We start from the raw sequence: 6280 nt of genomic DNA on the forward strand, positions 1-6280 counted from the left end.
GATCATCACTGGTTCTTTTCTTTCTGTCATCTCTGCCGCAGAAATCACGCCCCCCAGAGTCTTGTCCACGGCCCCTGTCTCTACTCTCACCCTAACGTGCTGACCTGGGTGTTGGTGTCCTTCTCCCACGAACTCTGTGACTCCCAATCCATACAGATTTCCATCCCAGACATCCTTCCTAAGGCTCGAACTTCTGTGTCCACTTGCTCACCAGACCACACTCACATCCAGCATATGAAAAATAATAAATGGTTTGGTGTGAAGCTTTCTACTGTTTTCTCTAGTTTAATCAGTTCTATTTGGGCAAGAGGAAGGGAAGGCTTGTCACTCGTTTTGCGAAAATGAGACGATATAACGCACGTGTCTGTCTTCTCCCCTTTTCTTATTTAACACCACACGGGGATCTCTCCAGGCTGGTACACAGGCTCTCACTCACCCTTGCAGCTGCCTGATAGTCCAGGGGCTGGAGGTGCCACCGTCTTTCGCTGTGTTTCGGTGTATTCGGGTCAGAGGGTCTGCGGTTGTTTCCAGGTCTCTGCCACCTCACCGCGTGCTGCTGTGAGCAACCTGGAGCATGCGTGCCATTGTCCCCTGATGCTTCGTTTCTATGGGATTTTGTCCCCCAAATGGGAATTATTAACAGCAGCTACTCTGGAGCGTGATTTATAAAGAAATAAACACACGGAGAGGGCCATCCATGCAAAGAAGTTCGGGAGATGCTGATAAGGATATTTGACTATACGGTTACTTAGCAGGCTTTGGATGTGAAAAGATACATTTCCCAGCAACTAGCAAGCAGGTATCATTGAAGGAGAATTTGGTAGGAAAGGACAAAAGATGGGGCCTGGCACAGAGCAGCTAAGGATCACCCTCGCGAAGCCCATTTCCTGCTACACTTGCCAGGCCCTCTTAGTCTGGCAGAGGAGCAGGGTTATTACTGGAGACTGAGTCCCTGATCTTGAGCTAATCAAACTGCAAGATGCTTCCAGCAAACTCCAGCTCTGAAAGATCTTTCCAAATGCATTATCTTCAAGCTGGTGACTTAAGTCATGAAAGTGTCTACTGAAGGCAGGGTGTGAGGAGTGAGAACTCACGAGTCCTTGGCTCCGCCAGCTTGTCCGCATACTGGCCCTCCAAGCGAGCCTCCAGATCCCCACATATAAGATAAAGCCAATAATACGCACGCCGCCCACTTGGCAGCATTGTGTGAGGAGCAAACGGAATTATGTAAATGAAAGTGCTTTGAGAGGGCTCTACATATATTAGCATTGTTAATCTGATTCAGATGCCTGAGTAGGCGGTATACTGTGTATGTGGCACCTTTCCTGTTCTTTGTATTGCCAGGAAAGAACATATTAGCACTTCAAAGAAGATTATTTTGTAGCAGTCACGAAGTGCCCTATGAAGGTTCAGGACAATAATATAGAAATAACAGACTAGGTATCAGCCCTTGAATCCATCATCAGACACTCTTCCACGGACTTCTGTAACAGTATTTACAAAGCTGCCTCAGTTTTGAAAGTTTTATAGATAAATGAGAATAAAGAAACAGGATGAGTCCCACCTCCTCCCCTTAAGTTCTATTTTTAACTTCTGTACAGTATTAAATGTGACATCCTGGTGTTCTTCCCCTTTATGGCTCTTGCCTGTAAGCACGCACACGCTACAGGAATCCAGCCACACCTGGGGTGCTCCCTCCCAATCAGTGTTATTTTTACCGGGACTAGGGGTTTCCCTGCTGCCTCAGAAGGTAAAGACTGTCCGCTGCAAATACGGGAGACCCAAGTTCGATCCCTGGGTTGGGAAGAGCCCCTGGAGAAGGGAACGGCTACTCACTCCAGTATTCTTGCCTGGAGAATCCCATGGACAGAGGAAGCTGGTGGGCTACATGGTTCATAGGATGGCAAAGAGTCAGAGTTGGACACGACTGAACAACTAACACTTTTCACATTACTGGGACTAAAATATTGAGAAAGCGGTACCTCTATAGGTAAGGACTCCAAACACACGATGGCTGGGTGTGTCTGTGGATGGAACTGCAGAAACTTCCTAACAGACGTGCGGGGTCATTCATTCCGGAGATGTGGCACACTCCAGTATTCACCCTGGCAGCACAGAATGTGGGTGTAAGGAGCCCCAGGAACCTAGTGCCAGTTGAAGTTTGGCAGTTGCTTCCTTCCAGCTGTCCTTAAAGGCATTCTCTGCGGGGGTTGGAGAGTGGGTCATAGTTATGGCTCAGGACCGCTCTGTTTCGCTGTTTCTCTTTTGATTTTTCTCATTGGAAAATAGAGGAAATGGGATGTTTATCCAGCAGTGAAGGGTTTATGAAATTCTTCAGAGTTAGGTGCAAACCATCACAACTGTTCAATAGCTGGTAAAATCAGGGGGAAAAAAGGCATCGTGGGTGAGGCATACAGGTCAATTAAAAATTAATTATCACTAACACTTTACCTTTCAACTGGTTGTGGTGGTATCAGGGGCACAACCCAAGAGGAAGAAAGACAGGCATTCTTTGGAGTGACTTCGAGGCGCAGACTTCTTGGGGTCTTGGGAAATCATCATTTAGGGGCTTTGCTCATCATGCTCTTAAGTGTGTCTGTTGAAGAAACAGGAAAAAGAGAAAAAAAATGTTTGAGACTGAAGCTGCTTTTATTTAAAAATCTCTTTTCAGTCTAATTTCTTTTTTCAACAGGGAGAGTTTTGATGTTGATCATTTTATAGTACTTTAAGGATAAATGTATTAAATTTTAAAATGTGTAACAAGAAATATGGAAGTGCAATAAATACAAATATTCTCATCACTTCACCAAGATGTGAGGGCAAGTGTGACTGTTTATTTTTTTTCCCTCTTGGAAAAATTGAATTTACAAAATAAATTATTGGAGTAATTATACAAATTTTAGAAGAGAAATGATTTTCAGAGCATCCAGTGGATTTCATGAAAACAGCTAAATTTCTTAATATATTGATATCATAGTGCATATTATTCAATATACAGGAAATTGTATTTAGTCCCAAAGTCATCTATTACTGGAAGCAATATTGACTTCAGGGAGAGTGTACTGATTTCTGTACCAAAAAGTAAGACAGGTTGATGGGTGATAGAGGATGGACAGATTGACAGATCGGCAATTAAGCATATATAATGCTGTGTTAATGGCAAACTCTTAAAAAAAACTTATGTATTTTACAAAGCAAAATACTCCTATCTCACAAACAGAATTAAAGTCTGAATGACCTACTCTTAACTTTACAACTATAGAACACAATACGATATAAAAAGCAGCAGTTACTAAAGGAAGGAGGGGACTGCCCAGGTGTCGCAGTGGTAAAGAACCCGTCTGCCAATGCAGGAGACACGGGTTCCACCCCTGGGTCGGGAAGACCCCCTGGAGGACGGCATGGCAGCCCACTCCAGTATTCTCGCCTGGGAAATTCCATGGACAGAGGAGCCTGGCTGGCTACATCCACGGGGTTGCAAAGAGTCAGACATGACTGAACACACACACTCACACACACAAAGGAAGGAGGGATGTCCGTTATCTTACAGCTTTTTCATAAATCGGAGAAAGAAGTACTTCTTGAATGATCCAGAATACGTACGAATAGCCCAGAACATGAGTGGTACTTAAGCAGCTTAAATCCAGTGGGCACTCTGTATATCTTGTGGGCACTCTGTGTATCTTGACAAAGGCAACTTGAAAGATGCGGTGCGAGTACTGTAATTGTTCTAGTTTCTGGCATTACATAGTGGTCTTGAAAACCAACAGGATTGATTGTAAAAAAACGTGCCACACTAACGTAAAATGTTGACAGTAGAGGAAATTGAGTGCAGACACAAGCAAGCCCTCGGTACTATCTTCTGAATTTTTCTGTAAATATAAAATTGCTTTTAAAAAATAAAGTCTGCTAAAAAGGAACCAGAACAAAGAACAAAACTCATTTCTGTTTTATTCAGTCTCCTTGTTCTAGGGTGGTTCCCATAGTCTGTAAGATGTAAGTATTCAGAGGTAAAACAAATGTTTAAATTTTCCTGTAATATTTTCTTTTTGAAAATGCCATATTACTTTATTTGAATCAGGTCCAGATTTTACCCCAGACACCTATTTAGTATTTGATTTATTAGTACCTAACAAGACTAATACAATACAGATTTTTATTTCCTCTGTAAGGCAAAAACACATGGGAAATTTCTTGCTCCATATTATTCCTAAGTTTAAGCCATATCAGTTTTATTTACTTTTAAAATGTAAGATACTAGATTTAAAAAAATGTTTATTTTACTGAAGTATAGTTGATTTACAATGTTAACTTCTACTGTAAAGTGATTCAGCTGTGTGCACGCACGCACGCGCACACACACACACACACACACACACACTCTTTTTCATATTCTTTCCCACTGTGGTTTATCACGGGATATTGAATATAGTTCCTTGTGCAACTTTAGATTTAAGAGACAGATTTAATTTATATCTTACAATTAAGTATTTTCTAATGCTAAGAACTAATAAATACAGATCTTTGGAACTTTTATTACATATAGGATACAATAAAAAGATGTGCAGTTTCACAACGGCTGATAATGTGAAATTTTAACTTGAAGTGGCATTTTAAATATTTAAAAACTATTCACACTTACCACCCTAAGTTTATTCTTTCAGCTGTTTTATACTTTAATATTAAAAAAGATTTTTTACCCCACTGAAGACTATGACAAACGTATTCTAATTGCTGTAGTCTAAAAGACTGGTTATAAATACTGATGCTTAGCGCTCTTTCTCTGATTCCCTTGATGACATTTCCTGAGTTTGTTTTCCGTTACCCAGCTATCTTTCAGAGACTGGTATACTGATTTTTCTAATTCATATTCTACATACCTGGGATGGCATTTTTATTTTTTCATTTCTAAGGAAAACTGAATAGCACAAGCACTCTAAGTGATGTGCTGGTCTGTTATCTTATAAATGCTCAAGGCACCGCTTCTAATGTTGAAAAATAGAAAAATAAATTGACCTTGATGAAGTGTGTCTTCTTTTGTCTGTCCCCAGGAAAGTTTATTTCAGGTATTTCTACTGCTGAAATGATTAGCGGTAACAGCTTTTTCCCTCCATTTTCCTTTACAGGGTCTCTTCATCTTCCTGATATATGGGGTGTACAACACGGAGGCAAGTCGGCCTGGAGGATCTCAAGGCTGACAGAGTGAAGGAGAGAAATGACAGGTTTCTTATCTTGATAACTGAGGAACAAAGTTGGCTTTTCATATGAGTGTCCTGCTGCCCTTCATGCTTGGACTAGCTTATATGCATCCCAGCTTACCATTAAACACTGCCACCCCGAGTAAAGGGACAGCCTCATTTCTCATAGGCATTGACTAATACTATACTCCTGCCTCAAGTTTGTGAATCTTCAGTCTTTCTTTTAACACTTAACTGTACTTGACAGTATCAAAGTTGCAGTTTATGTGGCAGAATACTTCAGTGTAGTTGCACGAGGTTACAAAAATACTAATATTTCTCTATTCAAAACACTTATTAAATACTGTCTCTAAGTTTTTGAGGAGCTTCCCTGATGGCTCAGCAGGTAAAAAAATCTGCCTGCAAGGCAGGAAACACAGGAGACATGAGTTTGATTCCTGGGTCAGGAAGATCCCCTGGAGGAGGAAATGGCAGCCCACTCCAGTATTCTTTCCTGGGAAATCCCATGGACGGCTACAGTCCAAAGAACTGTAAAGAGTTGGATGTGACTGAGCGATTGAGCACGAGCTTTTGAGCTCAGAGAGGCCCGTTTATTGTTGTTTAGTTGCTCAGCTCAGTTCAGTTCAGTCGATCAGTCGTGTCTGACTCTTTTCGACCCTATGAACTGCAGCACGCCAGGCCTCCCTGTCCATCACCAACTCCCAGAGTTCACCCAAACTCATGTCCAAAGAGTCGGTGATGCCATCCACCCATCTCATCCTCTGTCATCCCCTTCTCCTCCTGCCCCCAATCCCTCCCAGCATCAGAGTCTTTTCCAGTGAGTCAACTCTTCACATGAGGTGGCCCAAGTACTGGAGTTTCAGCTTTAGCATCATTCCTTCCAAAGAAATCCCAGGGCTGATCTCCTTCAGAATGGACCAGTTGGATCTCCTTGCAGTCCAAGGGACTCTCAAGAGTCTTCTCCACCACCACAGTTCAAAAGCATCAATTCTTCGGCGCTCAGCTTTCTTCACAGTCCAACTTTCACATTCATACATGACCACTGGAAAAACCATAACCTTGACTAGATGGACCTTTTTTGG

The 6280-nt window shown here is 42.0% G+C and overlaps 1 long non-coding RNA gene across 1 annotated transcript in view; it reads right to left on the reverse strand.

Annotated features, from left to right (window-relative positions):
- Positions 1-21: 21 nt before the first annotated feature.
- Positions 22-6280, reverse strand: part of LOC104981833 — a 7931-nt gene continuing 1672 nt past the window's right edge. Inside the window, exons 2-4 of the long non-coding RNA XR_824421.1 lie at positions 2452-2596; positions 1983-2201; positions 22-605 (exon numbers count right to left, since the gene is read on the reverse strand). This is a non-coding gene — a long non-coding RNA (uncharacterized LOC104981833). The remainder of the gene's footprint in view (positions 606-1982; positions 2202-2451; positions 2597-6280) is intronic.

Source organism: Bison bison, unplaced genomic scaffold (genome assembly GCF_000754665.1).
Source record: "Bison bison bison isolate TAMUID 2011002044 unplaced genomic scaffold, Bison_UMD1.0 scf7180017864524, whole genome shotgun sequence".
NCBI classification, from domain to species: Eukaryota; Metazoa; Chordata; class Mammalia; order Artiodactyla; family Bovidae; genus Bison; species Bison bison.